At 43.6% G+C, this 24,508-nt stretch overlaps 1 protein-coding gene across 1 annotated transcript in view; it reads left to right on the top strand.

Annotated features, from left to right (window-relative positions):
• The first annotated feature begins 18,368 nt into the window (after positions 1 to 18,368).
• The window catches only part of LOC123760623 (octopamine receptor beta-2R), a 47,072-nt gene continuing 40,932 nt past the window's right edge, over positions 18,369 to 24,508 (top strand). Inside the window, exon 1 of the mRNA XM_045746354.2 lies at positions 18,369 to 19,054. The gene's annotated coding sequence lies outside the window, so the exon portion shown is untranslated. The remainder of the gene's footprint in view (positions 19,055 to 24,508) is intronic.

Below are 24,508 nucleotides of genomic sequence, written 5' to 3'. Positions count from 1 at the left end.
TAAGGAAGGAGAGGGAGATGAAAGGTGAGAGGAAGAAAGAAAAAGATGAAGTTAAGAATAAGATGAAAGGAAAGAATAAGAGGAAAGGAAAGAATAAGAGAAAAAAAGGTAATAATAACGGAAAAGGTAAGAATAAGATGAATGGTCAGAATAAAATGAAAGGAAAGAATAAGAAAAATGTAAAATAGAAAAAGGAGGAACAAAGAGAATGAGGCAAAGTAAAAAGAAAATTTAGAAGATAAGAAAAAGGGAGGAAAATGGTATAAATAAGAAAAACGTTAGATAAATTGGAAGACAAAAAAAAAATAAGAAACCTATAGGAAGAAAAATTTCGAAGAGGAAAAAAAATCTAGTAACGAGAGAGAATTAATTGAAAGAGAGAGTAGATGGGGCAAAGCTTAAGTCAGATCACGTTTGTTTAGAAGGTTGGAGCATTTATATATATATATATATATATATATATATATATATATATATATATATATATATATATATATATATATATATATATATATATATATATATATAATGTGTGTGTGTGTATTGTGTGAGGGGAAGAATCAACAGCAACAAAGCCAGGACTAAGATTCATGTTGAGTATGTTGTGTATCAGAGCCGACTCGACAAGACGGACGTCTGGGAACATTAGAGGCAGAAGATATTATTTTGGTAGAAGACCAATCAATAGGATGATTAAAAGTCCCTAACATGACAGAAGAGAGCATTGTTTGTGTCTGCAGACTTAACACTTCTTTTGTGTACTTTAAGTCTAAGTCATTTAATATTTCCCCAAAGTATTGGAGAAGACAAGACGAACAGGAAATAGAGTAGACACAACAGCATTAGAAGCAGGAGGAGCAGTGTGAACCAGACTACTACGAAGAGTGTTAGTTTTTCGAAAGCCGAGCTTTATGCCATGAGGACGAAGGTTATCAGTGAATCTCTTTTTAGTTCAGATGTGAAGGGAAGGCAGAGCACAGTGGTACTAGTGTTGGAAACATTTTTGGAATGAAATTGTTTTATTTTAGCTTGAGAATTAGGCACAGCTCATAGAAAGTAAGAGGAAACCAAGGCGAGAGAAAGACTTGTAAACAAAAGCAATGTCTGAATCAATAAATTAAGAGTCACTGATGCGTAGAGCGCATAGAGAGAGCAGAGAACACTTTTCTTAACGGAAGGAAGGATGATTGAAAAATAAATGAATATACATACCATAGTCAACACCGAGTCTGATGAGTTTGAGAAAAACGTCAGTGAGGAAGCGAGAGAACATGAAGGACCACAGTCGCCTTCTGACTAAGAAAAATACAAAACATCATGAACAGGAACATTAGTAAAAAAGGGAGTCAACCTCATGACTAAGAATCTTACCAAAGGGCTGCAGGCGCCGCAGTCTTTCGAAGAATTCCTGAGAGTGGCCAAGATGTGCAAGAGTACCAAGAAAGAGTACCAAGAAAGAGTACCAAGATAAGACGTGAGAGGGTTGGCCAGCCAGGAGGCTGAGAGGACAGCCAACAGAGCATCTTGAAGAAATCATCTACAGGACGAAGAGGAACACCAGGTTTGTGAGCTGTAGGTAGACTGTATAGAAATAAAGGTTACAAGGGCAAGAAAATTTGACACGGAATCGTTTTTTTACGAGATCAAAGTCGGAAGAGGAGGGCTCAGTTACACAACATGGCCCCAACACGAACCTGTTAACATCAGTTAACCTGTCCTGCCAGTTAACATCAAATGAGAATGTTGAGAAATAAAACAGTTATCGTTCCTTACCATTGTTTTAACCACGTAACACAAATAAATAAATGAGTCAAAACTTCGCGTCGTCTACCAGAGGTAGAGTCAAAACTACGCGTCGTCTACCAGAGGTAGAGTCAAAACTACGCGTCGTCTACCAGAGGTAGAGTCAAAACTTCGCGTCCCCAACCTGAGGTAGAGTCAAAACTTCGCGTCGCCAACCAGAGGTAGAGTCAAAACTTCACGTCCCCAAACAGAGGTAGAGTCAAAACTTCGCGTCGCTAACCAGAGGTAGAGTCAAAACTTCACGTCCCCAAACAGAGGTAGAGTCAAAACTTCGCGTCGCTAACCAGAGGTAGAGTCAAAACTTCGCGTCGCCAACCGGACGTAGAATCAAAACTTCGCATCATCAACCAGACAACCTCTAAAATAATTCCTGAAGTCGCCAGAACATACAATATGATCCCATACAGTTTAGAGAACAAAACCAAGCGAGAGTTTAGCGCGTCAATCAACAACTTCTGCGTCGATTGGTCGACATCTGCAGGTCCTTTGGAGCTATGCACATTGAACGCAGCTAACGGAGTCCTCCGGTTTATTAAACCCGTTGAATAACATCACTTTCTGCGGAGCCGGAGCGACGAACGTTAATCACCTGACTGTGTTTACACCTTGCGAGGCAAGACAAAAATATACGGAACGCATATTTTTCAATCAAATCCCTGAATCTCACATCAACATATCTTAGGTATACCTCTGTGTATATGTAACTTCAGGACACAGCTTGGCATCCCAATCTCATCGGGTGCAGCCAGCAATCTAAGGAGAGTTTCCCAGGAATGATTCCAATGCGCCAAACTCATCAATTCACTACCGCAGGTTAATTATGTTCCTGATGTTAGGTGATTGTCGGCCGATGTTCTCACTCGTGATGATTGGCCTCCGATGTGTTAGGGGTACCATAAGTGTATAGTACCGGGAGCCACAGGTGTGTAGAGTACCGGGAGTCACAGGTGTGTAGAGTACCGGGAGTCACAGGTGTGTAGAGTACCGGGAACCACAGGTGTGTAATAGCACCGGGAACCACAGGGATAAAGAATACAATGTCTTGTCCTGTCCGGGGATCAAACTCGGGACCTTGCAGTTGTGAGAGGACTGGAAGGATATTAGAGCCCCAACCCCAGCTTACTGACCAACTAGCAAGTATATGTTAGCTCTGAACATTATTCAATCTTTGTGTAAACTTGCTTTGTGTATACTCTTGAAACCGAATACACCACTTGAAGTAAACATCACTGTCACTTGCGCCGTTTTCGTTGTTCATATAGAGGGGAGTAATGAAGTAAGGGGAAGTAAGTCCTCCCCCTTACTTCAAATTCTCTTCCCCCGTCTTTCCTTCCTCGTAAACACGATACCATTTTCATTGTTGATTCACGGTCAATAACACGAAATTGTTGATTCACGGTCAATAACACGAAATAATATATCGGGACTCAGCGAACAGCCGGTCATAACGTTCCTTCCATTCCTGAGGTGAAGGTTCTCCTGCTTTAACCTACACCTCCAGGCACTCTCCTGAAGATTTTCACCTTCACTTGTCTCAAAGCTTATGAGAACCTTACATACCTTCATTGTAACGTTCCCTCCCACCCTTTAAGACACATTCAAGGGGGACCCTCAACATATGGATTCCCCCAAATCAATGTCTAGGACCAATCCGTCCTTCCAATAGATCGTCGCATTTTGACGTATACTCTACTCTAAGACCAAAAATTGTCGTACTAGATAATGGAAGCGGCTCGCGAAATTGACATATTGTCCCGTTTTCTGTTTTGGGTCCTCTGGTAGATTAGGATAAGGGTACTTTAGTACGATAGTTTCTTGATGTTGGGGGGAAGCATTAGGAGGACGGGCTGGATAGGTAGGCGGGGCTTTCGTGTTAAAACCTTGAATGAGAGGTACAAAAGGAAACTCTTTGAAGAGGTGGAAGCTTTGGCTGTCTCATTACAGGAAATATTGTGTAAGATTATACCATGTGTGAGTAGAGGGATGGTTGTATATAATTAAAAAAGAAAGACAACTCCAAAAGTGGAAAACATTGGTAACAAAAATAATAACGAAGAGTTTCGTTCCAGTAAAAACCATAAAACATGCCTTCAAAATAATAAACACAGCACAAAACTAGGCGTCTGCGCTTATAATATACCAACTTGAGAGGTTTGGAGGAACATGACATTGACCAGACCACACACTAGAAGGTGAAGGAACGACGACGTTTCGGTTCGTCCTGGACCATTCTAAGGTCGACTTGAGAATGGTCCAGGACGGACCCAAACGCCGTCGTCCATTCACCTTCTAGTGTGTGGTCTGGTCAACTTACTTTAGCCACGTTATTGTGACTCATCGTCTGTACAAGGAACATGACGTCTACTGAAAAGTTAGTCAAAGTACTCTCGTAAGAATATGGCTGAATATCGGCTCAAGGGAGCTATTGGCCGCAGACAACATCAACGGATATTCGCTCTTCCATGTTAACAGAACAGTTTTAAAAGAAAACCATGAAAGATTGACCCTGAAGTGCAGCATAAGAAGAAATAGCTAAAACCCCAGACAGTCGCACACACACTCCGCAGATGAGGAAATGAAACACTGCTACTTGAGGTAATATTCAGATACCAGAATCTAAACGAATTAATGAATAAACTTGTCTGAGTAGAGATAAGAAGATGCATCAAGAATTTATGTAAAATAGCAGATTTAAACCTCAGAGATGAATTGATTCAACACTAAAAATAGATAACTCAGAGGCACAAGAATTCCTTGAAGTAGTCGAAGGTTGCCTCCTGACACAGTCTATCACTGAGCCAACACAATAAATATTCTGAATTTGTTCCCGGAAAACAAAGAGAAAATGAACAACAATATGAAAACAGATCTCGTACTGGGTAATAGTGATCCCAGACAAGTATAAATATACTATCACTTTGAAGAGCTTTATCAAAATAATACAAAAATATTATTCTTCCAGATTTTCGAAATGCATATTACCAGCAGTTAAAACGTGTGACCTCCGCCAGGCCACGTGGATACGGGAGTTAACACGAGCCTGTCAGGGAAGACCAGAATGTGACGGTCCATCCTTCAGTAAAATAAGTACCCGACAGAGTTACCGAAAATTGTATAAATTGCTCGGTAAATAAATATTCCAGGTAGATAAATTTGACATACCTTAAAAAAAAGCTTTGGGTGGCTGAGCTGATGTAGGTCCCTCGTGATATAGGTGAGCTGATGTAGGTCCCTCGTGATATAGGTGAGCTGATGTAGGTCCCTCGTGATATAGGTGAGCTGATGTAGGTCCCTCGTGATATAGGTGAGCTGATGTAGGTCCCTCGTGATATAGGTGAGCTGATGTAGGTCCCTCGTGATATAGGTGAGCTGATGTAGGTCCCTCGTGATATAGGTGAGCTGATGTAGGTCCCTCGTGATATAGGTGAGCTGATGTAGGTCCCTCGTGATATAGGTGAGCTGATGTAGGTCCCTCGTGATATAGGTGAGCTGATGTAGGTCCCTCGTGATATAGGTGAGCTGATGTAGGTCCCTCGTGATATAGGTGAGCTGATGTAGGTCCCTCGTGATATAGGTGAGCTGATGTAGGTCCCTCGTGATATAGGTGAGCTGATGTAGGTCCCTCGTGATATAGGTGACTACAGCTGTGTACCTTCAGGGTGCCTATTTACTACTGGGGTGAACCTGGGGGGGGGGGGGAGGATAATATCAGGAGAAAGCGCCAAGCCATTACGACTATATAGCACTCGAAAGGGGGTCATGGATAAGGATTTGGGATGGGACGGGGGAAAGGAATGGTGCCCAAGCACTTGGACAGTCGGGGATTGAACGAAACTAAACTTTGTCTAACCGTCTGTATCCTGTAATGATAAATGAAACTTGGACTTTCGGTTATAAGCCAACGACGCCAACCACTGTGCTCCAGGGGACCCATTTATATCTATGTGAGAGTGTGTCTGTTTATCTGTTTGTCTGTCCAAAGTCTGAGGCCAAACGCTTGTGGCTAGCCTCACTCAAATTTTGCAGCAGAAATAGTCTAGGGTATGGGACGGACACAGGCTGGTTGAATTGGTACAAGCTAAATAATTTAGGAAATATTAGCAATTATAGGGACATTAGGCGATTTTCAGAGAAATAAGTGTGAAATATCTCCATGAAAATCGTCTGGGGTGTTTTTTATAGAAGTGATATGTACAGATATAATTTTTAGAGAGACCCATACATAAATGCAGTCGTTTCAGTGCTTCTTCAGAGAGAGAGAGAGAGAAAGAGAGAGAGAGAGAGAGAGAGAGAGAGAGAGAGAGAGAGAGAGAGAGAGAGAGAGAGAGAGAGAGAGAGAGAGAGAGAGAGAGAGAGAAAGAGAGAGAGAGGGAGAGAGAGAGAGAGAGAGAGAGAGAGAGAGAGAGAGAGAGAGAGAGAGAGAGAGAGAGAGAGAGAGAGAGAGAGAGAGAGAGAGAGAAAGAGAGAGAGAGGGAGAGAGAGAGAGAGAGAGAGAGAGAGAGAGAGAGAGAGAGAGAGAGAGAGAGAGAGAGAGAGAGAGAGAGAGAGACTGACTCCCCCAGGACGCCGCCTGTGTAGTATAACATAAGCATGCAGTTAACTCCCATCACTGCGTCCATCTTTCCGCTTCCGTCGTATTTTGATTATGCAAGAGTGATCAAACTTTTAGGATTCAGCCCATAATCATTTGCATATCTATAACGTGTTTCATAATCCATTTTGACTTTTCCCTGAACTTTTAGGCTTGGCTCATAGTTACAGTCGCACGTGGATCTGTGGCCAGTCACTGGCGGATCAAAATGATATCAAGTATTCTTTCAGTTAACAGCAGAGCGAAGCAAGAGGCTGTGGGGTGAACACGCGCTGGAATTCAATTATTAGAATTCGAATTTTAACTTGTTTCGGGTCAGTCAGACGTGGTGAAATTTGTAGGAGGGTAAACACTGCTATTTACACTGTGAACGGGCAACGAGGGGATGAGAGAGAGAGAGAGAGAGAGAGAGAGAGAGAGAGAGAGAGAGAGAGAGAGAGAGAGAGAGAGAGAGAGAGAGAGAGAGAGAGAGAACGAGAGAGAGAGAGAGAGAGACAGACAGACAGAGACACACACACAGAGAGGGTGGAGGGGGAGAGAAAAAGGGAGAAAGAAGGAGAGAGAAAGATGGGAGACAGGGAGAGGGAAAGAGAAAGAGGGAAAAAAAGAGAGAGAGGGAGAAAGAGGGAGAGAGAAAAAGAGGGAGAGGGAAGAGAAAGAGGGAGAGAAAAAAAGGGAGAGAGAAAGAGAGAAAGAGTGAGAGAGAAAGAGGGGAGACAGGGAGAGGGAAAGAGAAAGAGGGAAAAAGAAAGAGGGACAAAGAGGGGAGAGACTTCGATACTTAAGGAATATTCTATTGTGACAGAACACTACTTAAGTATCTTAGATTACGACAAGTGTATTCTCTCAAGCATCGTAACATTTTTTGCAGTTATCTATAATAATAAATAGCATGTGTACCTATAACCTTTAAAACCAAATTACTGGCTTAAACATACTTCTTTATCAATGTGATTCTCTAAACACCTCAACGAGTGTCTGATCAAAGATCTTGACAACGAGTGAGAGTCATTAATGAGGTTACTCAGCTGTTACCAACAACACAAGTCGTTATTCTCAGTAACAACAACATTAGTAACTACTAAAGGTATCAAGTGCATCAATTGCCGGTACACGGTCGTTATATCCAGGCTCCCTCGTTAGTGTTTGATTGACAACCATCAAACGTTTATGGTCAACGACTGGCCGGAATTAAACATGTCTCTTACGTCACTTTGGCAAATTTTTTTTTACGCGTTTTAAACGGGTTTCTCAAACATTCTTAGTGAATATTGTACTTTTTTTTCCGTTCCACACTGATATCTAAATCAGGGTTAGTGTCTGTTTTACTCCTGGCGATGTAAGCATTCTGCGGGTATTGGTATTTGGTGAGATTTTTCATACTGTGAATTAAGAACGTCCTCCTTGTTACACCTACGTTTAAAACAATTGTTAGTTTCTACAATCTCCCTTAAACCACCATTTGGGCTGGACGGTAGAGCGACGGTCTCGCTTCGTGCAGGTCGGCGTTCAATCCCCGATCGTCCAAGTGTTTGGGCACCATTTCCCTGAGAAAAAAAACATCCAGGTATCTGCTGCAAGATACCATTCAGATGTCTGCTGGAAGATACCATTCAGATGTCTGCTGGGAGACGAGAGTTTAGTAAGCATGGCTGTGTCTCACGTGACAACCCTCCCCCCCCCCCCACCCCCCTCACCCCATATTGGACTTAAAAAAAAAAGATTTACGGTTCTGCTCTGTTCCCGAGGCAAATTAAAATAGAATTATTATGATTAATATGATTACGTCCCTTTGTATATCTTCGTGGCGGACGTAACCACTGATTAGGCCCGTTACCCTTTGTTCTGTTATGTCACCCAAGCTCCTCTGTTTGGACTAAGTTTATGCGCGCGCTGTTTGGCTCAGAAATTGGGTCTTTGTTATTGAATAGGGGAGGGATTGTTATGCGACCAATACCCTTATTTTCTCTTATTCTTGTGTTATATTCCCTTCCATATTTTATATCCTTAAATCTGCAAAGTTATTTCGTCACGATTCTCAGTTTTTTTGTTTCTTTTTCGTTTTCATGTTATCTGATATTCAATTTGAAATTTTTGTTTGAGCTGAGGTGAGCTGAGTTTTGCCTCCACCGCCGTGTTCATATATACGGTGTGTTTTCTTATATGTTCACTTCTATATATCGTCGCCCTTATACGCGAAACGATAAGGATTCGTTCACAGCTCTTATAGCCTTGATATTATCTTCTGTTTGAAGGATGTTTGTGGAGCAGGCTGGGTGGGGGATGACAGGTGTGTAGGAATGGCAGGTGTGTAGGGATGGCAGGTGTGTGACGACGGGGCTGTGAGTGTGGAAGACACGGGTGCTGGCAGAGCTGGGAGTGCAGGTGACGGGTGCTGGGAGTGTGGAAGAGACTGGTGCTAAGAGAGCTGAGAGTGTGGAGGTGACGGGTGCTGGGAGTGTGGAAGAGACGGATGCTGAGAGAGCTGAGAGTGTGGAAGAAACGAGTGCTGGCAGAGCTTAGAGTGTGGAGGTGACGGGTGCTGGGAGAGCTGAGAGTGTGGAGGTAGTCTCAGGAACGTATTATCTATCAGAAGGAAGACTGAGACTCCAGGAAACTGGAATAAGGGTTTTGGTTTTAATAAAATGGAGGGTAATTTATAGAGGGCTTAGGGATTACTGGCGGATTAAATGGTGTTCGAGGCTGGAAATGGTAAGGAAGGGGGAGGATGAAGGATGGGGTGGGGGGAATGGGTTGTGGGGGAGGGGGGGAGGGGGAGGAGGGGGTGGGATTTTGAAGGGGAAGACGGATGGTCAGACTGTGTTCCTCATTTAATGACATTTCAAATATATATTAATTGTTTCTATTCAATTTGATGTTTACCTGGGTAGAATTTGGTGATTTGTTTTTTTATCCCTTGTTCATCCCTTGGTGAGTGCCTGACTCACTCTAGCAGGTAGGGTGTGTGTGTGTGTGTGTGTGTGTACTCCCCTAATTGTGCTTGCGGGGGTTGAGCTTTGGCTCTTTGGTCCCGCCTCTCAACTGTCAATCAACTGGTGTACAGATTCCTGAGCCTACTGGGCTCTATCATATCTACATTATAAACTGTGTATGGAGTCAGCCTCCACCACATCACTTCCTAGTGCATTTCATTTATTAACTACTCTGACACTGAAAAAATTCTTTCTAACGTCTCTGTGGCTCATCTGGGTACTAAGTTTCCACCTGTGTCCCCTTGTTCGTGTCCCACCCGTGCTGAAGAGTTTGTCTTTGTCCACCCTGTCAATTCCCCTGAGAATTTTGTAGGTGGTTATCATGTCTCCCCTTACTCTTCTGTTTTCCAGGGATGTGAGGTTCAGCTCCTTCAGCCTTTCCTCGTAGCTCAATCCTCTCAGTTCCGGGACGAGCCTGGTGGCATACCGCTGAATCTTCTCTAACTTTGTCTTGTGTGTGTGTGTGTGTGTGTGTGTGTGTGTGTGTGTGTGTGTGTGTGTGTGTGTGTGTGTGTGTGTGTGTGTGTGTGTGTGTGTGTGTGTTTGTGTGTGCGTGCGTGCGTGCGTGCTCATCTAATTTTACTTCAAGGGAGGGGTTGAGCTTCAGCTGTTTGATCATGAATCAATATTCGTTTCGCATGTTCCTAAGTCTTTTGGTTTATGTTAATTAGACATTTGAAGCTGTATATTGAGTCTGTTGTTTCTACTTAATCTTTCAAACTTAGATTATATTCCATTTGTTCATTATTCTGAAATTAACACAACCTTTTTTTTTAAGTTTCTGTGATCAGTGTTTCCTGCTCAATCTTCCTCTTCATGTGCCATCTAGTAAAGCTAATCTGTCCTAGGAATTTTGTATGTGGCAATCATGTCTTACACTGCTCTAATACAGTCTATTGATGTGAGGTTCAACTCCATTAGTCTGTCCTCGTAATTCATTCCTCTTAGCTCTGGGACTAGTCTGGTGCCATATACCTCTCTGACCTTATTCGAGCTCAATTTGCTAACTGAGAAACTCCACACTGGTCCACCATGGTTCAGAATTTGTCTGATAAATGCGGTGTATAATATCCCAAATGTCTCACAACTCACATTTATAAATGTGGTTCTTATGTTGACTCTGTATATGGGGGCAGATGAAGCGGGGCTTCAAGAGACAGGTTTGGTGTCATGTGAATCTTCAGGCCGGTTTTTTATCTCCAATTCGAGGACAGCTTCACCCCCCCTCTCTCTCTCTCTCTCCAGTTTCATACCTTGTGGCCGACCCTTCGATTTCCAGCACGAAACTTCATGACTTTGCATTTGCTTGACTTCAACGTTATTAGCTCCATTCTCTCAGTTTGCTTGGTTAATCTTGTGGTCTTCCACCGTATTTATGCCCCTTATCATCTGTGCATCGTCCGCAAGCCCAGAGAGGAGGACGTCAAGCCCACCTGTGAGAAGATTGACTTGACACACAAACACAACAAACACAAAACAAAAAACTAAACAGAAGAGACAAACACAAACACAACCTATTAATAACCCCTGTGGGAACGTTTTGGTAATATATCTTGCCATTTCTTTGAAGTGTCTCCTCTATATGTGACTGTATTTTGTGGCATAGAGACATAGTCACAGCCAAAATACATAGAAGCGCATAGTCAAGGAAAATAAAGTCAACTGAGAGCTCTCTGTCCTTTCTTCATGACTTTATTTTTATTTACATCTTTATTGACAACGTTAATTACAATTTTGCCTAATCTGAGTAATTAAATTAGGGCTTCTTAGAGCGAGGCTGATGCTCGTATTCACTGTCCCACAGAACGGAGGATCATACACATGACAATAGTTCAAAACTGTAGACTGAAGCACATTATATGTGCTTCAGTCTACAGTTTTATAATACAACTACATTAGATTTATATAATACACATACATTAGATTATGCATGCAAATCCAGCTTTCTATTGTGCATTGCTATACAAGGGCAATGATGTATTCATAAGAGATGTATCTTAAAAAAATAAATAGAATTGTTCTTCATTCTTTTAAAGAGAACAAGCAAATTTAGAATAAATGGTTAGAGTGTCTTCCAGTACACCTGATTCAATGAAATAGTTACACAGTTGGGAGTACAAGAGACCACGAGGTCTAAAATCTTTACTGTCTCACATTTAACAATATAACTCTCAGGTGAATGTCAAGTGAATCACAGAGTTTACAGGCTGATTATTCTGGTAGTGGCTCAGCCTCACTAACCTATAGCCAAGGCGAACTCGCGCAATGACTACATCACATTATCTGGTCCGGTTACTGTGCTGGCCGTTCAAATACTTTATCGCAAACTGCATTAGTCTACTTGCACGAATTACCGCCTGTAAACCATGCTGGTTTACCGTCACAGAGTTCATCCTCTGCGACTGCTCCATCACTGCCTTGCTGAGTGTACTGCCGAGTATCTGGTGCTGATACAGAGGAGGAATATGTCGGTGAGTATTAGAGAATGTTTGGTTTATCAACTGGGCATGGGTGGCTCTGGACGGGTGGCCCTGGACGGGTGGCCCTGGACGGGTGGCCCTGGACGGGTGGCCCTGGACGGGTGGCCCTGGACGGGTGGCCCTGGACGGGTGACCCTGGACGGGTGGCCCTGGACGGGTTGCCTTGGACGGGTGGCCCTGGACGGGTGGCCCTGGACGGGTGGCCCTGGACGGGTGGCCCTGGACGGGTTGCCCTGGACGGGTTGCCCTGGACGGGTGACCCTGGACGGGTGGCCCTGGACGGGTGGCCCTGGACGGGTGACCCTGGACGGGTGACCCTGGACGGGTGGCCCTGGACGGGTGGCCCTGGACGGGTGGCCCTGGACGGGTGGCCCTGGACGGGTGGCCCTGGACGGGTGGCCCTGGACGGGTGGCCCTGGACGGGTGACCCTGGACGGGTGACAGACGTGAGCCTCGCTGGCCCCACTTCATCAGGTCCTTTGTTGTCTCAAAATAAATGTGCTCCTTTGGTCGACGTGTAATTAATAGAAGCCACATTAGTGCACTCGGGAACATTAAAAGTAAAGCTGGGGAGTCCAGGCACGCGAGTTCGAGCCCATTTGACTGCCTCGATATTTCCTCATACAGTAAGAGTGACGAAGCCATCAAGAGTTCTCTCTCTCATACTGCCCCCATCTAGAGTCCTCGCCGCTATAGCAGCTCATTCAGCTCTTAATACATGCACAGTTTTTCACCTTTATTTTTCTGTTATTATCTTGAGGTTATCTTGAGATGATTTCGGGCTTTTTAGTGTCCCCGCGACCCGGTCCCTCGACCAGGCCTCCACCCCTAGGAAGCAGCCCGTGACAGCTGACTAACACCCAGGTACCTATTTTACTGCTAGGTAACAGAGGCATAGGGTGAAAGAAACTCTGTCCATTGTTTCTCGCCGGCGGCTGGGATCGAACCCAGGACCACAGGATTACAAGTCCCGCGTGCTGTCCGCTCGGCCGACCGGCTCCCTAGTAGGCAGAGCAATAAGTAAATATAAACCCAGTGGGATGTTTAATCGCGGCGCTGTGCACCTTATTACAACATTTAGTGAGTCGTGAAATAAAATGTTAATATTTGCCGCAGCCATTTGATGAATTAATGCAGGACGTAGGGAGGCGAGGATTGAGCGTTGATAGCAGTACCTTACCTTGAGGTTACCTTGAGGTGCTTCCGGGGCTCAGCGTCCCCGCGGCCCGGTCGTCGACCAGGCCTCCTGGGACTAGTACCTCCAGTACCCCAAGACCTGCATCTTGCAGGTTAATTAACAACTTGCATGTATGCTAATTAATAATCCTCCCCCCCCCCCCCTCCTCTCTCAAGTTTCACAGCCGTGACGGGCAGAAACATCGGCACACGGATGTGCAGAGCTTCGGGGTGCAGCTGAATGGTCTGCGTCCTCAAAATGCTCGCCTCGTAAGCAAGAAACGACCCGTATTCGAGCACAGAGTACGAAAGGACGATTTTGCCCATGTTCCTTTGCCGTATGCACCTGTTCACCCAGCAGTAATTGATGTGATTGTAAACACATTTATTGGAGCAAAGTCTGGAGGGGGGGATGAATTAGGTAAATCATGAGCAGTGAGGGACAGAGAGCTGTGAGGGACAAAGAGCAGTGAGGGACAAAGAGCAGTGAGGGACAAAGAGCAGTGAGGGACAAAGAGCAGTGAGGGACAAAGAGCTGTGAGGGACAAAGAGCAGTGAGGGACAAAGAGCAGTGAGGGACAAAGAGCAGTGAGGGACAAAGAGCTGTGAACCAGTAACAAGTGGCCTGTTACGGCCCTATTGGGACGCAACCGGGTTCTTCTCTGATGTTATTAGAGTTTGGGAATCCGGCCCCAGGTTAGTAGAGGCTTTCAAGGGGTGTGTTCCGAAACGCAAGGTAAATTAAAGGGGGAGGGATACAAATGCTCTGATTTATATATATATTAACCACCACCATAAATAAATATATAACAGTTGCACACGGGGGTTATTACTACACGATTATGTACAAGCGTGTCTTCCTCCGAAGACACAGGATGCTCCACGGTGCTCACGATGAATCCTCTATGATTCTCTTGGCGAATCTACCCTGGCCACAGGCCAGCCAAATCACAGTTCCACTGGGTGCTCCGTCGTGGAGGCCTTCAACCACAAAGCCAGCCTGTAGCTGGCAGGTTCCGATCAGCTCCGCTGTGTAGGCCACTCCACAACCGATACTAGGGTTGCGAGCCCTAGGCAGGAGCCTCGTGTGATCCCGCTGATCACTCTCCTCACTAAGCACCACAGTGGCTAGTCTCTTCCACCAGCCAGCCCCGGATAAGGCGATTCCTGATACTGCCACGTCACAGGCAGGCTAATACTCTCAACAGAGTTCGTCCGAGGGTGACTCACAGCTTCTTCAGCAGACTCGTGAAGAGACCTTGGCTGCCTTGGGTAGACTGATCCATCATCCAATACAGCAGTCCCAGGTCGACTCTGTAATCAGATACGTCATTAGCACTGGGGACGCTCTAGGGAACCTCACTTACAGGCTTGTAAGTGAGGTAAGTGAGGTAAATAGGTGGACACAAACGTCCACCTATTTGCTCCATAGATGGCGTTCACTGTCTAAGCGCCACCTCATTAGAGGTCAGCAGCGGCTATGTTATGAGCTGATTGAGACGGGAATTCAGCACCTGTGGCCGGTATATCCCGTCCTCACTAGATGGCGTTGTCCATTTGGAGTGGGTTTCGGGAGCGGACTCACAGATGGCGTTGTCGTCACTGCTCCGTGCTCCGACGCTGGACTCGGGTCCGTAACATGGCCTAAAACCTCTCCCCTCGTGTTCACTCTTGGACGTCCTGCAGGCTCCCTGGATATATATTCTTATGGTTAAAATAGAATATTTTACTGCAGAGAAAAACCATAAGATAGCTTCAGAAAAGTTAATTACATGCCTCCATCTACACCTACAAAGAGAGTACATGTCTATCTGTCTGTCTGTCCATTCGTCCAAGGTCGGAGGACAGATGCCTGGGGCTAGCCTCACCCAACTTTGCAAGTGGTACGATGCGAAAGGTATATAGCTGGCCCAATCGCAAATAGATTTCTTCATTGGAACGTGATGAAGTAGGATTCAGTATCAAGTGACACTTGGAGGTCTGGTTCAGCTTGAAGGATGAGTTATGGAGAGAGGCAGCAGCAGCTGGGGCCCAGATTCACGAAAACACTTACGAACGTGTACATCTTTCCTCAATCTTTGACGGCTTTGGTTACATTTATTAAACAGTTTACAAGCATGATAACTTCCCATTCAACTGTTGTTATTGTTATAAACAGCCTCCTGGTGCTTCGGAGCTCATTAACTGCATAATAATTGGAAACAAAGCCGCCAAAGATTGAAAAAAAGATGTACAGGTTCGTAAGTGCTTGCGTAAGTGCTTTCATGAATCTGGTCCCTGGCTCGGGAGGAGTGAGAGGAGAGCAGCATCCGTACAAGAATAAAGTAAGTGAGTTTTGATTGCAGGTGATGCCCAGGTGAGCAATTTACACAGGACTTTCTATGCCAGAGATAAGGAAAACACGTTACGGAGTTATTACCTGTCCGTATCGGGACTAAAGAGGCATTGTTAACAATATGAGTGATATTATACCTGGAAATGGGAACGTTAGGGAACAGTGCTCACAAGGGTATTAAATCCTTCATAACGGGACAAATTGGTGTGAATGAAGACACTGTATTGGCACCAGGTTTCCGTGAGGCAAATTATGAGGGATTGAGAAGTTTCTTGGGAGGAATAGGTTGGGCAGACACGAACACTGAGGTATCCTGGGCACGTGAGGGCAGTCTGGAGCTGGTGACATATGTCAGTAGATTTCGATGTGGATTCAACCAATAACTCATTTAAACAAATTCTAATTATAGCACATAATATACCGTGTAAATTGATTAGATTGATTAACACTAATCAAAATGAATGATCCCTGAGACTAAAGCACTCCTATAAGAAATAAAAAAAGCTCTATATAAGCGAACTGAAACAAGGAACAGTTCTAGAACAACACTTTATAGGGACACTGTGAAGAACAACTACAACAAAAAATTAGAGAGCAGGAAGAAATTATGAAGTGTGTTTGCTCAGGAAGACAAAAACAAACACCCCGAAGACAAAGGTGTTTGTCTTGTAGCTCCGGACTACAAAGATGAAGCAGGAGACTCCGGCCCTTTGAAAAAAAAAAATGAGTTAAGTCAAGTGTGCTGATAATGACGTTTTAAGAAAGTACTTTGTCTTTTGATTTACTAAAGAAAAAAACTTCCTATTTAACCTGTACATGAACAAATCAATGTAGATAACGACGCGAGTAAATTGAACTGTTTCATCGTTACCTGGAAGGAAGTTTATTTAACAGACAGAACAATTAACCCCAAACGGGTCACCAGGACACTTTTTTTTCGTCAAGAGATCTAAGAGAATGTAAGACGAGCTAAACGGACGCTTGACGTTTATATTTAATAAGTCATTACAGTCGAGTAAAGTACCCGAATCGTGGAAAAAATTGTCAATATTATCATGTTCATCTTTAAGAAGACAGATAAGGCATTTAAGGTTCGAGTATCAGCCCCTAACTGAAATGTATAATGTATATAAAGCCTAACAGGAGTAAGATAACACGAAGAGTAACACCAGGTGTTCTATTGCTAACAAATTCTAACAATTAATTGCAGAGATAAATCCTGCTATCCGATTTGTCTGCCCCTTTTTTCACGTACTTTAAAAATTTCCTCGTTCTTTCCCTATTTTTTCTTCTACTTATATAATTAGTTTGATAAATTGTATTGTTGTTATTCAACAATACATTGTATAAATTGTTGTTCTAGACTGATTTCTCCATTTCTTACACCATTTGTACAACGCTTTCTTTTCACATGTGAAGTTCTTCAGAGCCATGGTTATTCACTTGGGGGTCGTTATCATTCGATCTAAGCAATTTATGTGTACTAAACTCACCTTATACATTTTGCTTATAATATTTTCATAATGTTATAATTTGAATCTATGTCGTAATCCTGTGTCACGTCCCCAGCGGTGAGGGACGTAGCGTCCACCGCCTATGGTTAGGTTAGGTTAGGTTAGGTTAGGTTAGATTAGGTTAGGTTAGGTTAGGTCTGTCCAATCTATCCTTCCCAAGAAATCCCTTTGTTCATCAAAATCAAGATTTTTTGGAAAAGGAGAGTCTTCTCCTACACATATATTCCATTCTACGTTAATTCCCTATTTCCTTATGATCATTGTTCCCTAGCTCATTCCCTATTTTCTTGTGATCACTGTACCCATAGCTCCCTTAATAATTCGATGACATTTACTTGTTTTTCCCTGTTTATTAATTGCTTCGAAAACAATTATCAACTAATTCTATAAAAAAATCTGCGTTTGGTATTCCCTGTTTTCTTAAACCAATTTATTCGGCAAAAATTAAAGCTACCCATAACACAAACCCTGACCTACATGTTCTATATATTACATCCCAGTCATGCCTGGCTTCCATTTCAGCTTTAGCGTGAAAGAACTACCTGACGACAAAGGTAGAGGTGGAGCCCAAGAGCTTTGCTACTGGCCTCGACCAGAGACTCACAGAAGGCTGGGCTTGACGGGGTGAACTGAGGAAGCAAGACGTCAGTACAATAGGGGAAGAAACAAAAAAAAGTAGACACGGTTTGAGACTCCTACATCCCAGGTGAATGGAAAAGGAGACATGATCATTATATACAAGATTCATAAACATTGAAAAATGGGGGAAATAAAGTGAATATGGTCCAGAATGAGCCTTAGTGAAGAAAAAGGAGTGACCTCACGTTTTCAGTGAGTATTAACAAGTGATATATAAGTTTAGAGGTGATTTTGTGAATTATTTTTGCTGGCATATACCAGTACGGGCCTCGAGCCTCTGACTGACTCGCTGAAAACCCTAAAACACAGAGAAAGAAAAGTCTATAAAGCTGAGAGGCTCCACCAGCTCATCCCCCCCACACACCCACAGAGCTCACGGAGACGAGTTCGCAAAATGCACTCTGGATTCAGACAAACAAAATCGCACACTGAGCCACACCCCCGAAAACTATATATGAACCGCCCTCCTTTAACGAAAGACGTAAAATAAATTGGAAGGGTGGAGAGGGAGAATGTGTGTGCGGGGGGGAGAGCGTGCGCGAGTGCCTGAACCACGCTGATGTTAGGATACTAACGTGAGAGGAAGTGAGAGGAAGGAAGCGGAGGAAGCGTGTGTGTGTGGGTGTTGCTTTGGGGGGTGGGTAGTTGTGTGGGTGGCGGCGGTGTGGGTGTTGGGGGGTGGTGGCGGCGGTGCGGATGAACCATGTTATTGGGAGAAGGGGGGTTAAAAGAGGGGGGTTGGGGGTGGCATAGTGGAGAAGGGGGGTGGGGTGTGATGATGGGGTTAGGGCTGGAGAGAGGCATCCCTGAGCCAAGCCTCAGTTACCCGGACGAGGCCGTAGGGAGAGTAACGGTCGCTTCCCGCCCGTCCCGATCACTACCCAGCGACGGGGAGGTGTACCGTACTTCCCCCCCCCCCCCACACACATACTGTACCGTACTTACCATGGGGTACCATCGTATTGATCCACCACAATGATATTCACGTAAAAAAAAAAGAAAGCCTGTGTATACACTTGTTCAATACACAGGAACTGTTCAAAGCCTGTAGTGTGGTAGTTGGGTCATCCTGTGTTTGCAACAATGAAGTGGTACTGTAGTTAACGAAACGGTGAGATGCTACTCAACAGATTTGATTTCAGTCTCGACATGATAATAAATTAAAGTTTGAAACTGATGATTTACAACATTTCTTATTTCTCGGGCCATAATTTAGACTCACAGAAGTGTTCATAAATCCTGTACAGTCTTGAGAACGGAGCAAAGAAACACAGCCAAGAAGCGAACTCCCCGCAAGTTGTAACTCGAAAACATTCTCGTTAAAAGCTGCAGAGAGAGAGAGAGAGAGAGAGAACTCACAAGATGAACCACAACGACCAATCCACGTCTAACGAGGCACCTTGACTGGTGTCGTCGGATCATGTGGTGCCCGACCAACATGCCCCTCACTCCCACATATCATGTGATCGAGTGTAAACAGAAAATAGCACAGAGGACTACACCCATCTCTCTTAAATAGAAAGGTTTGGGACATTTTTTTACATAAAAGGTTTATAATGGTATACACAATGTGATGTAAAGGATGTAAATATGTGTAAATGGGTAAATAGGTTGCCGGCAATTGACTGATTATTTTGGAGGGAAGGGAAAGGGGGGTGGTGCAGAATTAGGCCCTACCTAAATGCCAATTGCAAAGATACCATGTCGACGGATCTCCATCTCCTGCCTCAATGCTCACCGCGGCCCAGACGAAGCTCCTTAGCTCCTCTCTAGGGCCATAATGCCCTGCAATATTATGCAACTCAGGGCCATGAGAGGGGGACCTCATATGTGAACACATGTCCCCCCCCTGATGTGAGCCACTGTTTAGCGGGGCGCTGATGTGCACTATCTCGCTCTCCGTGCGGCCAGGGGAGAGCGAGATAGTGTATGCCCATTTGTATGTATGTATGGGGGGATAATATTAATTATAATACTTTTTGTATATCAGGGGGGTAAGTATGAACGTCATTTAAATATACCAGGGGTTGTATGGATGTTACTTAAGTATAGCCAGGGGTTGTATGGATGTTACTTAAGTATAGCCAGGGGTTGTATGGATGTTACTTAAGTATAGCCAGGGGTTGTATTAACGTTATGAAATATATCGGGGGGGGGGGGGGGGGTAGGAAGAACATGACATAAGAATGTCACTTAAGTGTCAGGGGTTACCTTGAGGTGCTTCCGGGGCTTAGCGTCCCCGCGGCCCGGTCGTCGACCAGGCCTCCTGGTTGCTGGACTGATCAACCAGGCTGTTGGACGCGGCTGTTTGCAGCCTGACGTATGAGTCACAGCCTGGTTGATCAGGGGGGGATAGTAAGAATGTTCACTGTTTATATTAAGGGGTAATAATGTTCCTTACTTATATTAGGAGGTAATAAGAAGTCCAATTAAATATATCAAGGGGGGATATTAGGAGCGTCATTTATTGTATCAGGGAGGTTATTTTCCTGAGATGATTTCGGGGCTTAGTATCCCCGCGGCCCGGTCCTCGACCAGGCCTCCTTTTTGTTACATACCCTCCAGGAAGCAGCCCGTAGCAGCTGTCTAACTCCCAGGTACCTATTTTACTGCTAGGTAACAGGGGGAATCGGTCGGGGTGAAAGAAACTCTGCCCATTTGTTTCCGCCTCCACCGGGGATCGAACCCGGAACCTCAGGACTACGAATCCGAAGCGCTGACCACTCAACATCATTTCTCAATCATGGCGGTCTAATCTGCATATATTAAACAGTTGACTAGTTTCAATCTCTTCCAATCTCCAATCCCCACTATGTTTATATAGCCATAAACAGCCGCGTAAGGGCTTCGGAGCTCGCGAACTGTGTATAATCCGTGTAAATAGAGCAACTTTGATTGAGGAAAGATGTACAGGTTTCGTAATTGGTTGCCTAAACGTTTTGACCACTCCTGGGATAACGTTGCAGACGGGTTGCAATCATTATACCACCTGCTCGAGCCTTAACAATAACATGAACGGGATAAAACATTACTTCATTACAGGGTTTCATTATTTGCGAAGTGTTTACACACCTGACCGTTATATTTCACACACCTGGATACGGCTGTTATATTCCACACACCTGGATACGGCTGTTATATTCCACACACCTGGACACGGCTGTTATATTCCACACACCTGGACACGGCTGTTATATTCCACACACCTGGACCCGGCCATTATATTCCACACACCTGGACACAGTCGTTATATTAAACACACCTGGACCCGGCCATTATATTTCACATACCTGGACACGGCCGTTATATATCACACACCTGGACACGGCCGTTATATTAAACACACCTGGACGATCCCTCGCAGTGTTCAAGTGAGAGAACTCGATCACCACCTCCAAAGGATTTGCCTGCTCAACCAGGCTGTGAATCAGGCTGCAAGCCGCCGCGTCCAACAACCTAGTTGACCAGTCCAGCAACGAGGAGACCTGGGCGATGACCGGGCCTCGGGGACGCTAAGCCCCGAAACTATCACAAAATACGCCCGCAGTTCTACCTACTGAGCTGCCAACGCCCCACAATAAGGATCTCCAGAGACATGGCACTGCTGTCCAACTGAGAATTTTGGCCTTCCCGCGGGAGTGCCAGTTTGGCGCGAAGGTGTTTGGTGCGCCACGTAAGAGTCATGTAAATTGTATTCATTTGGCACCCAGTTGGGCGTCTCTGGGATCGTATCTTATTGTGGGTGCTGGTGGGTAAGTTGGTAGGACTGCTGGATGCTGCTTTTGCCGTATATAGTTCGAGGCTCGGCGAGTTCGATCAAATGAAATGTTACTTGACAGCAAAATAATCCGAGTGCTTTCGCGAGTTAACACACTTTTTAGTGTTAACTCACAGTGTTTAGTGTTAACAGTGAACAGGTGACACATGGGTGTAACTTTACCTTACCTCGCGATGATTCCGGGGCTTAGCGTCCCCCGCGGCCTGGTCCTCGACCAGGTCTCCTCGACCGACTAGGTGTGGAATAAACCCACACCCAGGCTGTGGGTGTATTCCACCCCCTCCCCCCACACATCTGATTAGATCGAGAAACCCCAAGATATCTCCTCCGCTTCTGTGCCAGGTAAGTTACGGGCTCACCATAGCCCCGTACTACTTGGAACTTGTTCCGAGTAGCTGAATCTATAACAACAACCAAGATAATATCGAATAATGGGAGTAACGTGATGGGAGGTGTCCACAGCAGTTCATCCATCCTTCTTTGAATCAAGTATGAAGTATGAAGGCCATCTGCAGCTATATCCAATTATCTTTTGTAATATGAATAAAATTATCTAAATGTTATTAATTAAAAAATTGGTTAAAACCATTATTATTAACATCCAGTGAATTTTTTGTCAATTTAAGATATGTATCGAAATCATTTATTAACATTAATTTTTTTCTGTAGCGAAAATTAACAAGTCATGAAATGATTCTAATGCTTATGAAGCTCTGCCAAAAAACTATATATATTACAATTTTACGTTTTACTGTCACGTGGTTTCGTTATCTTAATTATACGTTTTGCTTATGACTTAAAAATTTAAATCAAGACATGTTTTAATTAAAATTAAATAATCTAGCCCCACTCATTAAGTTCACGAGGAAAATGGAACAAAACAATTCTTTACCATTCTAAGATGCTTTAAATTACTAACCTGAAAATATTTTCAAGGTTTCCGTATATACAGAAAAACAACAAATATTGGATCTGTTGTAAAGTTTTACACATCTTATAATCAACGCGAAAAATAAGCGGTGTTTTCTTCAATATTATTTAGGGCTATAACGATATGTAGTCCTTCGTTTATAGATGATAAAATTAGTTTCATATATCGTATAGACTTCAATGTAAAATACCCTAATTGAAAAAAGGCTAGTCAAATTGCGTGCAATGCTTCCTATATTAATAAAACAATATATAATGTAGCATTCAGGAATTTTCATGCCATTAAAACTTTGTGATTAAAAATTCCCCCGAGTTCCTGTAATTGTTGGGTGTAAAATTCCACGCAAAGATTGTAATAAATTGCATGTTTATCAAACTGGCCAACGCCAAGACCGGTGAGTAACAGAACACACATAAGCATAAAAAAAGTTCAAGTGCATTGTTTGTGTTCACTTAACAGATTGTAATTAATCGACTGACTGGATTAATTCAGTCATAACTCGAGATTATAACTCTATTAATGAAAGAAATATTATTGAAGCTTCATTTAAAATAAAGTTGTGAATTATATAATAGAAACTCATGAGTCGAGCATTATATAAAATATATTAATAATTCATAAAATTAGTGAACAGTATAACACTATATAATGGGTAATGGCCTATATAAGCCTGCAGATGGCCTGCTCCCAGAAGTATGGGCGAAGGTATACTTCAGCATCATATCACTTCTATTATATGATGTTATGTGTATGTTTCTTGATCTACTGAGGTGTGGGGGCTGAATACTCCCACGCCACTGTGTCAACCGTCTCCTCATAAATATGGTAAATAACATAGGCGCTGGGATTATTTCGGAATATTTCTCCTTTGTGGATACTTATACATAATTTAATGACGTATTTTTGTGATATTACACACACACACACACACACATATATATATATATATATATATATATATATATATATATATATATATATATATATATATATATATATATATTACATTATATAATGTGTGTGTGTGTGTGTGTGTAAACACAATGTCTTATCCACAATAGATGAACGGGGCATTCCAATTTTATCGAAATCTTAAGCATATTAATATATCGCAATATATTCCAATTACCCTATCTCCGGAAATAATATACACGTATATAAAAATACATTTCTTAATTTGAGAATTTAATTATGCTTTATCTTATTACACGTTTGACATATATATGATTGAAAATTTAATCAACAGGGCTATATAACCAGCTGAAATGGAAATTAATATGTAAAACCTCAGTGGTATTACCCCCCCCCCCCTTGGACAAGAATATCGAACCCTGGACAAAAGTTTCGGATTCTTACACAAAGGAATAAGTCCAGCTCAAAGGATAGCATCCTGTACATAGGTATCGAACGCTGGAAAAATTTCATGGAACCCTGGGCAAAGGAATCGTACACACTGGACAAAACATCGCACACTGGACAAAACATCGCACACTGGACAAAGGACAAAGGACAAAGGACAAAGGTGAAGACATTGGGGGGGGGAGGGGGGGAAGTGGCTACACCCAGGACGTGTTGACGGCGGCGGATCACAGTTAAGAAATATGAAAACACTAAGGAAACAAAACTACGACACCCACCTTTTAAACTGAAGAAGGAGTGAGAGAGAGCATGTGACGGGTGTGTGTACTCACACGTTGTGTGTGTGTGTGTGTGTGTGTGTGTGAAGTGTGCGGACACTAGATGCGACGGCCAACTACAATCTTCATGGCTGAGACACTACAATCACCAGGACACCGATACACTACAATCACCAGGACACCGATACACTACAATCACCAGGACACCGATACACTACAATCACCAGGACACCGATACACTACAATCACCAGGACATCGATACACTACAATCACGAGGACACCGAGACACTACAATCACCAGGACATCAATACACTACAATCACCAGAATACCGATACACTACAATCACCAGAACACCGATACACTGCAATCACCAGAACACCGATACACTACAATCACCAGGACACCGAGACACTACAATCACCAAGACACCGATACACTACAATCACCAAGACATCGATACACTACAATCACCAGGACATCGATACACTACAATCACCAGGACATCGATATACTACAATCACCAGGACATCGATATACTACAATCACCAGAACATCGATACACTACAATCACCGGGACATCGATACACTACAATCACCAGAACACCGAAACACTACAATCACCAGGACA

This window comes from Procambarus clarkii, chromosome 21 (assembly GCF_040958095.1).
Source record: "Procambarus clarkii isolate CNS0578487 chromosome 21, FALCON_Pclarkii_2.0, whole genome shotgun sequence".
NCBI lineage: Eukaryota > Metazoa > Arthropoda > Malacostraca > Decapoda > Cambaridae > Procambarus > Procambarus clarkii.
The sequence above is the reverse complement of the archived record's forward strand: the minus strand, read 5'-3'. Positions and strand labels throughout refer to the sequence as shown.